The 12019-nt window shown below is 33.5% G+C and overlaps 1 protein-coding gene and 1 long non-coding RNA gene across 2 annotated transcripts in view; one reads left to right on the top strand and one right to left on the bottom strand.

Annotated features, from left to right (window-relative positions):
* LOC126883743 (uncharacterized) overlaps positions 1 to 12019 on the bottom strand; it is a 262760-nt gene that overhangs the window by 55455 nt on the left and 195286 nt on the right. The window lies entirely within an intron of this gene.
* The window catches only part of LOC126884017 (uncharacterized), an 88279-nt gene continuing 81404 nt past the window's right edge, over positions 5145 to 12019 (top strand). The window contains exon 1 of the long non-coding RNA XR_007697805.1: positions 5145 to 5207. This is a non-coding gene — a long non-coding RNA (uncharacterized LOC126884017). The remainder of the gene's footprint in view (positions 5208 to 12019) is intronic.

Raw genomic sequence — 12019 nt, 5'->3', positions numbered from 1 at the left:
GAACTGGAGTATTAGATACTTATCTCCTCCCATCACATGTCCCATATATCTCAGTTTTCTTCTCTTAACTGTTATGCATACGTCTGTCTGATTACCTCTACGTTGGTTATTCTATTTACCCATGAGATCTTCAGCACTCTTCGGTACATCCATATCTCGAATGTCTCCGGTCTTCTCACGTAAATTTTCTTCAGTGTCCACGCTTCCATCCCGTAGTATAATACGGATAGCACATAGTACCTCATAATATGGCCAAAAAAATATTCAAATTTGCGAGTTTTTACTGCTCTGATGACTTCCCGTAATTTTTCCCCTGCGATGTATAACAACTTCGTTACGAACTCTATCCACCCAACTTATTCGTAGGATCCTCCGATACACCAAGGTTTCAAAGGCTTCCAGCTTTTTGAGAAGGGTATCCGTTAAAGTCTAACCTTCGACACCATACAAAAGAGTACACATTCACATAAGTACGGTGTTCCATTGAACATTTTCTAGCACTTACATTTTCATCAGTTCTTGAAAAGGGCCCCGCGAAAATCTTTGATACGGGACCCCTACGCCACTGCTGCTGAGAAAGAATGTATAACTAAAAAATTTTATTTTTACATTATAATAATGACCTCTCAGTACATGTCAAATGTGTCGAGTGTTCTTTTAATGGATATTTTGATTCGCTATGTATGTTTATGGTATTGTTCGTAACGCGCATAATAATGACCTCTCAGTACATGTCAAATGTGTCGAGTGTTCTTTTAATGGATATTTTGATTCGCTATGTATGTTTATGGTATTGTTCGTAACGCGCGTAAGTCCAATTTTCAAAATTTTTGTTACAATTTTTTTTGTTTCTCGTAGAGTATCTAAGAATATAGCCGAACTTATATACTCCCTAAAACAACCCTCAGTTCTAATTGCAAGACGCAAGAGTCTCGCAGGCTTAGTCTTGTTCTTGCTCAAGTCTTGCACGGTAAGTCTTGGTCTTGGTCTTGCTAAAAATAGGCGGTTTTGGTCTTGGTCTTGCGAAACCGCAAGAACAAGACCAAGACTGCAATACCAAGACCGATTTTGAGCAACACTAACCTCACCCAAGAATAGGATTTTTAACTCAATGGCGTTAGCTATAATCCCTAAGGATTTTAATGCTTAATGAATGAATGTTTTTTAATGTTTCGTATCATTCGTCACCTTTCTCAATAGGATTAAAATGCTTTTTTTTATCTGCAAATACTTGTGATGCATAGCACGTATTTAACATGCATTTAAAACTTATCATCATCATCAATCAGCCCTGATTTGACCATTGTTGAACATAGGCCTCCTCCAGATATATTCATCTTCTTCTGTTCTATTTTTCTTCAGAGAAATTCAGTTCTATTTTTTTTTAATTTATATAGATCCCCGCATGGTTTTAAGTGTCGAAAGATTGGTGACGTCTTTATTAACAGACGAGAAGAGTTAACCGATTCGGTTCGTAACAACTTTATATTCTTAAGTATCTTGCTTTACTCCTAGTTAAATTGTATACTGGTATAATAATTATCTGTGAAATTAATTTAATCAATAGGAATACATTAGCTATATTGGATTACAGTAAAACCTCGATAGAACGGACCTATATTTAACGGACTTCGGATATAATGGACAAAAAATCCGATCGAATGAAAAAAAAAATTGAATGCAAAAAATAAGAAAAATCGAATTCTGGAAGAAAAATTAGCAAGGAAAGGATCTCGGCACTAGTTTGTACTCAAACCGATGGATCGCATGGATTTACTGTTGTAATTATTGGCAAATCTCGTAAATCTATGAAGAGCTGTCAAAGATATAATGCATCTACCCGTTTCATATTATCGCTCTAATAAGGCATGGTTCCCACAGATATTTTCAAAAATTGGTTTTGTTAAAGAATTTGTACCTGCAGTGAGAAAATTTCAAGAGAAGAAACTGAAAATACCGCCGATAGAGGTGAATTGTTTATTGATTTTAGACAACACTCCTGCTTATCCTCCTGAAAATATTCGTCATTCAGAAGATGGTAACTTTAATTGAATCGTTTCTCCAAAAAATACATAGTTTATTCAACGCATTATTCAGTGAATAATTTTGGCAACCAAACGAGTATATTGTAGAAAGTTTTGAGATGAAGTCGAGAAGTAAAAAAGCAAACAAATTCCTCTCCTAACTTAGAGATTTGTACACTGTATCTAAAGTACTACGGCATATATTTTAAAAAAAAAATTTGATTGATTTTAAACCTATTTTTATATAACGGACTTTCGGCTTTAACGGACATACCGTCCCCCCAATTAGTCCGTTATATCGAGGTTTTACTGTAATTCAATAAAGAAGATATGACGACTGACGACCACAATGTCGTTTCTTTAACATGCGCTGAACGAATATTAGGGGAATACCAGAAAGGGTTCAGACCGGGGAGATCGACAATTTATTGTTAATTCCATACATACAGTGGAGCAAATAATTCAAAAATCGAGAGAATACAACAGAGAAATGCACATAATATTAATAAAGTTCAAAAGCGCTTTTGATTCAATTAAACGGACGAAAATGATGGAAGAGGTAGAAGTAGAACATCTTGGAATCCCAGAAAAATTAAGATATATGCTAACAGTGAGCCTAAAGAACACCACAGCAAAGAACAGTTTTAACGGAACAACTTCTAAGGAGATCATAGTAAACAAAGGCGTGAAACAAGGTGACTCTGTGACCAACAATGTTTAACCTGATAATGGAAGCAATAATTAGGAGGACAAACTTTGCAAACAAAAACATTATTACAGATTAACTCTCAACTTCAAGTACATAATAACATAATATGCAGATGATCTAGTCATCATACTGAAGACAAAGATGACACTTATAAAAGCAGTTGAAAAATTAGATATGAAAGCAAAGAAAATGGGGCTAGAGATAAACCAGCACAAAACAAAATACACGACGATAGGGAAAGACGACACAACAACTCAGAAATATGTAATAACACAGAAGCATAAATTTGAAACTGTATCCACCTTTAGCTAGGTAATTAAGAATAACAATAGGAAAAACCGGAAAAGAAAGAACAGAAGAAAGAACCCTGAAAGGCAAAAAATATATAGAATAAATAGAACAATGTTGAGAAGCAAGTGTCAAAGTAAGAAAACAAAAGTGAACTTATATAAGACCTTAAGAAGACCTGTTGTTTAATATGGGACGGAAACAACGACGATTAACAAGAAAGAGGAAGATAGCCTTGTGAAATTTGAAAGAAAAATAATGAGAACGCTAGTGGTCCACAATGTAACAAGAGAGGGAGAAATAAGAATGAAAACAATTGCCGAAAGAATTAAAGGGAGAAAATATAGTCAGATACATAAAATTTCTTCGATTAGAATGGATAGGACATGTACAGAGACACCCACGCTCAGATATGTTAAGAAGGATAACTAACTGGATATTACTATGGAGCACAACCACACACACTCCGCACTTCTGCCTTAGCATTATGTTTTTCGGCCGCGGAGTTTGGAGCACCAGTATGGGCAAACTCTGCTCACGCAAAGAACGTCGACGTGGCTCTAAATGAAACGGTTTGTATAATATCGGGTTGCTTGAAACCGACACCTATCGAAGAGGTATACCCCATAGCTGGAATTGCTCCACCACCTATCAGGAGGAAGGTCACGTCAGAGGTAGAACGAAAAAAGCAGAAGACGGACCGAAGACACCCCTTATATGACCACCAAACTCAGCCAAGCAGACTAAGATCTCGGAAAAGCTTCCTGAAGCGCCAGAGACGCGCCGAATACATCTATGGCAAGCGTCAGCTACCGCGACACATTTTCCTCCCTCAGAGGAAATGGCTGCTTATATCCGACTTGGAAAGCGCTAAACAGACTAAGAATCGACGTTTCACGTTGTGCTAGTAACCTGAAAAAATGGGGATACCAGGAGGACGATACCTGCGACTGTGGCGCGGTTCAGACCAGCCGGCATCTACTATCATGCACAGAGATGAGAGAGACCTGCACAGAAGACTTAATTATAGCAAATGACAGGGCCGTCTATGTGGCCAACCATTGGAAATACAGAATTTAAAGTTGTTGGTGTTCCGGACACGGAAAGTAAGTAAGTACTATGGCACAGGTGTAGGGGAAGACCTACAAGATGGCTGCATGATGTAGAAGAAGATATAAGAGCTAATTCTGTAAAGGTCAGTGCAAGGACAAGAAGAAATGGAAAAAAATCACGACAGCAGCAAAGAAATACAGCAAGCTATAAATGGCATAGAAGAGTAATCCAGCTTACCCAAGAATAGGATTTTGAATGCCATGGCGTTAGCTACAATCCCTAAGGATTTTAATGCTTAATGAATGAGTGTTTAATGTTTCGTATCATTCGTCACCTTTCTCAATATCAAACAGATGAAATAGAGAATGTGAAAAAATCCCCTTACGAACAATTCACACATCCACCATTTCGGACTGGGAAAAATTTTTCGAATAGAATCAAAGATCCAAACACCAGTTCTTAGAAATGTGTTTCGCCCTCTTCAACCTCTCTGGGCTCATCAGTAAAGATGAGAGGTTGAATATCTTTAGACACATTCCAATCAAAAAACAACATTCGAGACCTAGACATAGAAGGAGCGTAAATCTACGGCAAATCCGACAATGACAGTCTCAAGTTTTAATTCCCTAATTACTTAAAGTAAGTAAAATATATGTTTAAAAACATAAGATGTAGATCTTTGAAACACACTCAAACACAAGTGTGTTTCAAACTTTCTCAATATGATTAAAATGGTATTTATCTGCAAATACTTGATGATGCATAGCGAAAGTATTTAAAGATCCATTTACTGAGATTTCATATAAATTGTCTTTGTGGATTTAAAGAAATTCCGTTTAAATTTATATAGATCCCCGCATGGTTTTTAAGAGGCGAAAGATTGATGACGTCTTTATTAATAGACGAGAAGGGTTAACCGATTCGCTTCGTAACAACCAATATTCTTAAGTATGTTTGTTTACTGCTAGTTAAATTGTATTTAGTTATTATCATTATCCGTGAAATAAATTTAATCAATCGGAATACATTAGCTGCATTGGATTAATTCAATAAACACACGATTGGGGAGAATGATGTTAACAAAAATGATACTGTGTAATTAAAACGTTTCGAGCAGTAAATAAATTATATAGGTAAGTAGAAATAGAATATTTTTGTATATTTTTACGAAACCCTATGGTAGGGGAGCTCAAGCGGGGACTTTTGCAGTTACTCGAGCGCGTCAGATTATCATATGGGGAGAAACCTGGTACCCTGCAGATGTACCTCTGCCATATATTGGCTCTTAACACAGGGAAGTTCGTTAAGGGGGTCCCGAAAAAAAAATCTATCCTTAAAAAAACTCGAAATTGTCAGATTAAGATAAGGTAACTTCAGTATATGCAAGAGAGTGTATATTTCAAAAATCTGACGATTTGGGCCGGGCGTAAGGAAATGCGTGAGTCCCAAAGTTTCACAAGAAAAAGAGAATATTTCGCGAAATGAATGACAGATCGAAGAACTAAAAAATATGTGCTCAATATTTTTTAAAAATCTATCTAATGATACCAAATAGGTGTAGTGTTACAAGTTAATATTAATAATTTACTCTCTCCACGATAAACCACAACATTTATTAAAAACATTTTAATTAAAATATTTAGACGCATTTATTATTACCTATACACCACATTTTGAGAAACATGGATAAATGTGTTTTCCACCTACCTCTACCGAAAGTATACTTTTCCGGACCTGATTGTAGGGAGCAAAGTTGTACTTTTCCTCCCTAGGGAGGAAAAGTAAAAGTGACGTCATGGTATTTCATTCATGAAATATAACTTATTGACGCCCTGTATAATATCTATTTTCTATTACGAAGTATCTATACATTTTAACGTTTATTTATAAAACATCCTGTATTTTTCAGAATGGTAAAAAACAGTAAATTGTTATTTTGATTTAACAATGTTTACATTAATAATTTGACTTATATTTGACAGTTGACAGTTATATTGTACCTACTCGTTGTTTTAGTTCTAATAAATTTTGTTGGTTAGTTCCATAAAGAAATTAAGTAAAAATGAAAAAATTACTTGTTATTTGAGGAAGGTGGAAAACCCATATGTATAACATGGGAGTAAAGTGCCTTTTCCTGCCTTGAATGATTACTGCCCTCCGCTACGCGTCGGGCAGTAAACTTCATTCTCGGGAGGAAAAGTTACACTTTCCTCCCTTGTTATACAAATAGCTATTTCCTAGTAAAAAAGTATTAAAGGACTTATTTTAAATTCAGAACTGTGAATATTTTAAACTTAAAATAACCAATTCACAGGAATAGTACTGATACAGTATCTGAACGATCTTTAAATTTTTTTTACGATTCTGCTTTTTACTATTCTTTAATAGTTTTAAGTATTAACATAATAAATTTATGGCAAGTTAGTTGACCTGTCCTTTACCTGTCAATTTAAATACAATTATTTTTCCAAAAAATAAGCAGACATTAAAATGTCTACGAATATATAGGCTATAATAGGTATACCGAGGTATGTATAGGCTTAGATAATAAAAGGAAAAATTGTAAATATGATACACAAAATTGAAAAAATGTGTTTAAGAACATTTAACACCCTGTAAATTTATATTAAGTTACAGTCCTTTGAAATGTGGTATTACAGGAGGATGCTTAGAATAGTATGGAGACAGAAGAAAACTAACATGGACGTATTGCTAGAAATGTGCAAATAATACGAAATAATAAACACAATAAAAATTAATAAGAAACTTATTATTAAACTTATAGTCCAATAAATGACCGTTTTGGAGTGTAATTTTCAGGGGCAACTCCGAATTGCATGAACATTTGGATTTAGCTTCTATTTACCCTCCACTTCAAAGTTGAATTTGTGCCGTTGGTTGCTTTTACTTAAGGTGACAGTCACCCCTTCTCGGGGGTGAAAAAACATATGTTCAAGATAAGCCCGGAAACGGATAAACTGACTGATTATAAGCAACTTTCGTTCTATTGAGTTTTTATGTTAGTCAATGCTTTTAGAGATAGTTGCGATTATAAATGTTTATTTTTCGACAAAAAAACTACGTTTTCAGGCGGTTTTCCGCAAACTCAAAAAGTGAATATTTTATCGAAAAAAATGTTCTTAGAAAAAATGTAGCTTTTAAAAAAAAGCTAAAAAAATTGAGTATTAGCAAAGTCTATAAACCGAATAAAAACAAAGTTGTAGTTCATGAAAAATACGTGCTTATTTGTCTAATTCCAAATCGAATAACATTTTTTAAAGTGTTTAAAAAAAGCTTTATAAAAACTGCCTTATCGAAAAAATACTAAGAGGCAAAAAAGTTTTTAAAATATTGAATTTAACTAATGGTACCACAATAATAAATTAATTGGCACGTACACAGAAGTTTGGGGGGTTTAAGGGAAGAAAACCCCATACAATTTTTAGGGGGTGCACAAATTTCACTATAATTTTTCTTTAAGATGTTCCTGCCATAAGAATGCCACATGCCTATTTTCAATAAAAAATCTCTAATAGTTTTCGATACATTCGAGAAAATCGATTTTCATTTTGTAACTTAAAAGGGCTGTAACTTTTTTTATGTGCATATTTGTACTAATGTAAGTTAGGTTCATTCGAACTATTTTTGGTCCCAGAATATGTACTTTAATTTATTACTTGTATTTTTGTTACACCCTGTATAGTGACTCGTTCAAGTGTTTTCAATTGTAGCACTTTCAAACATAAGCACTTTAAACCGGTGAAACTGACAGGTCATATTATAAGAAATAGAAAAGTAAAGTAAATTGTTTGTAAAGCGGTAACGATTAATTTCATTTAGGGAGCTAAACACGGGGAGATTTTCATGATTTTTTTACCAAAAACAGAGGGCTAACTTTATTTTGAGCTTATTTTTAATGCTAGAAACTTTTTACGTTTCCACGTTGAAATATTCGATTTGGAACTACACGACCAACAACGTATTTTTCATGAGCTACAACTTTGCTCTTACTCGGTTTATAGACCTAACTAATACACCATGTTTTTAGTTTTTTTATAAGCTACATACACTTTGGCTAAGAATATTTTTTTTGATAAAATATTTACTTTTTGAGTTATTTGCAGAAAACCGTTTGAAAACGTAGTTTTTGTCGAAAAATAAATATTTTCAATCGCAAATATCTCGAAAAGTATTGACTTAAATAAAAAAACTCTATAGAACGAAAGTTGCTTATAATCAGTCAATTTATCCATTTCCAGGCTTACCTTTAACGTATGTTTTTTTACCCCCGAGAAGGGGTGACTATCACCCCCCAAGTAAAAGCAACCAACCTCACAATTTCAACTTTGAAGTGGAAGGTAAGTAGAACCTAAATCCAAATTTTCATGTAATTCGGAGTTGCCCCTGAAAACTACACGGTATCGCCGTATTTCCCGTTCATTTACTGGGCGACTTAGAAGTTATCACAATATGAAACTTGTAACAATATCTGGTACACGTAATGATAAGTTGACCAACTGTACTCATTTACCTCTTTTTTCACAAACCGTACTCTATTCAAATCCTGTACTCTGAAAGTACTCATTTGTATAATTTTATACTCATTTGTATTTCTAAAACATTGTTTTAGATTATTTTATTTCAATTTTATTAATTAAATGTTAAAAATTATTTTGACAGTGATTTGAATTTCACGCACGCATATTGCTTGCCGTTGTCAGGGCGAGTAAATTTATATTTAAATGAAGAAAAATTGAAGAAATGGAACCATGAGAAACTAGAACTTGACAAAAGATGGGTAGAAACCTTTCGGCATTTTAGAGTAGAACATATCCCACATAAAAATTTAAAAGTTTTAATAGAAATTTCCTTATGCTGTCCAGGCACTAATGCTGCTGTCGAAAGGGTGTTTTCACTAGGAATGATTATTGGAGCAGTGAGAAGTTACAACTTTCTGTAAAAACATTATCTGTCGTCTTAACAGTCAAATTTAATATGCAAAATGAAAGTTGTTTGGATGATGTGGCTACATTATTAGACGAACATCCTTATTCAGCAAAAAAATCCACTCCGAAGAAAAATATGTTTAAAAAAAAATAGGTAGTTTTTATCGTTTTTTCTTCTTTTTTTTCACCTATGAAATACTTGCAAAGTGTACTCTTTTTGAACAAAAAATAGTTGGTCACCTTAGTAATGAGGGGTTAGCGATATGAACTGCTAAAACTAATAATACAGGGAAAGATAAGAGGAGGAAGGAGTATAGAAAGAAGGAGAGTGTCCTGGTTAAAGAATTTGAGGGACTGGTTTAAATGCAATTCTATAGAGCTCTTCAGAGCAGAGGTAGATATATTAACGAGAGTGATATCTAACCTCCGATTGGGAGAAGGCACTTACAGAAAAGGAAATTTCGATTATAATACGCTTAGGTAATAATATCAAAAACCGTAAATAAAAAATCTGTAAATCAAAAAAAGAATAATAAAATAAAGTATAAAAATAGAATAAAAAAGAGCTTGGGAAAAAGTGTTGCGGAGCGCCGTACATTCGATCCGATTCTACTTAGTTTATTTAATTATATTTATTCTTATTTAAGTTTAATTTAATTTATTTAATTTTGTTTAATTTTAATTAAATTTAATCAACACCTATACGGTTGAAACCACCTCGAAGCCAGTCATGAATAGTAAATTCTGAATCTATATTTAGTTTTAGTATAAAATCATGTTCCGCTCTATATTTTTTTAAAAAGTTGAACAAATCAACCCACCAGAAAAAATATACATATATAACAAATAATACATACCAAAAAAATATTAAAATCGCATAAAAATAGATAATAAAATCAATAAAAAGGTATATAAATAAAAAATAAAAATATATATAAAAAATAGAAAAAACGTAAAAATAGAAAAAAAATTAAACAAAACATTTGATTAACAGAAAAATGTTAATTAAACATAATTAATTATTTTATGTATGTAATATGTGTTTCGTTAAATTTGTTGTATGCAATCACAGATAAACTAACTTACCACCCGTAGTGTGGCCAATAATTGGCTAACCCAAGACATTATATAAAAAAACACGTCGTTCTACCGGAATCAATAAATAAATATTAAATGATTTCGGAATTGGAAGTAATCTATTTATTAAAAATATTATATTAATATTGCGCTTGGTCCGGAAATTGCATATTTTAAATTGAAAATATACAATTCGCAGAAATTAATAGTACTGATACAGTATCTGAACGTCTTTTTCTTGGCAGCATAAATTAATATTAACGCATATTTTATTTCAAAGCGGATGTAATAAAAAAATAAACAAATCATTATAGACGAGGCGGCGCGGCAAGGAAGCAGTAACAAACCCAAAACTCGCCAAATTTTTGCAGTTACTCAATCTTAATGCAACTTTGCGCATTCGATTCTTAGTCTTAGCACAATTTTTGAACAAATGACGAAATGAAAGTTGCATTATGAACAAGAAAAATGTATTTTTCTACGAGCGTGCAAAAATGTCTACTTTCGCGCGCGCATTTTAGTTTAGAAAGTTTCACTTTTCCGCACGCGTGTTACTTTTCCGCACGCGGTTTTTACTTTTCCGCACGCGTGTTAATTTAGATATGTTATGGCCTTAAGTTATCATACATGCAATAAACTAATAGTTAGATCTTATTTACTAATTTATTTCAAATATATCTTATTGTGTTCCTGTTTTAATGAAATTAACGCGATTATTTCATTCATAGGAGATTCTGACCAATAGAAAGCTACAGAAATGCAAATTAAGGTGATAATTTTTGATAATCTCCCGTCGTTAAGCATATTACGTCAGATGCCCTTCGTTGCTACGAAAAAATACATTCCGTGACATTAATGACAATTAATGTTTTAAAAATTATAAAAGTGATGACTTTCAATCGTCATATTATATTTATAAAAGTTGTGTGTTTAACGGTACTTTGTACTTACATAAATAAATTACAATTACATTTTGGTTTTGAACAGTTTTATTCATGAAATAATCGCAACAAATTGCACACGATCTCTGAAATTAATATAGAATTTTTGCTCTCGTGACACTTTGACATAATTTCACGAGCCGAAGGCTCGTGAAATTAAAACTGTCAATGTGTCACTCGGGAAAAATTCAATAATTTCAGAGCTCTTGTGCAATTACTACTGACAATTCGATGAAATAAAATTATTTTGACATAATATTCGAAAGTCAAATCGGTAGACAATAACAGTCGTTTTGAATCATCGTCATGGAAACCAAGATCGTCGTCATACTAACTAATTATATTGAAAGTTTGGTTTTGACAACCTTGTCAAAGAATTAATTTGTGTATGTATTTTCATATTAATATAATTAATTGATTAAGATTTGGTAATTTTTTAAAGACTCTTAGAAAAAATATTGTTCCTAACTCTTGCAGAAAGTCTCTTTTCCGCACTCGACTGCTTGCCGAACTCCCGCTTCGCGTCGTTCGGCAAACTGCAGTCGCGTGCGGAAAAGAATGACTTTCTGCACTTGTTAGGAAAATAACTATTTTTCTACAATCGTGTTACAACAGCCACTTTCCCGCACGTATTTCTTTTCCGAAAGTTACACTTTCCCGCACATGCATATTATGATGGCGATGGTCGCCGACGCACAAGAAAAGAGCCTGGTCTCCTGAAGTTTTGTGAAAATTAGATACAATATAAGTGTGCAAAGTCGTTAATCGTGGCTTTTTGGGGTTTATGATTACCAATATCCATGACTACGATGCATCTGGTGATCAGGATGGGCCTCGTCTCCTGGAGTTTTGTAGAAAATTGATTTAAAATCAGTGCAAACGCGTTACTCGGAGGTTGTTGGGATCGTTACATACAAATATCATGTCGGCGATGGTCTTCTAGGCCAAGGGGTCACCACGGTCCGCATCCGGACCGTGGGT

This window comes from Diabrotica virgifera, chromosome 4 (assembly GCF_917563875.1).
Source record: "Diabrotica virgifera virgifera chromosome 4, PGI_DIABVI_V3a".
NCBI lineage: Eukaryota > Metazoa > Arthropoda > Insecta > Coleoptera > Chrysomelidae > Diabrotica > Diabrotica virgifera.
The sequence above is the reverse complement of the archived record's forward strand: the minus strand, read 5'-3'. Positions and strand labels throughout refer to the sequence as shown.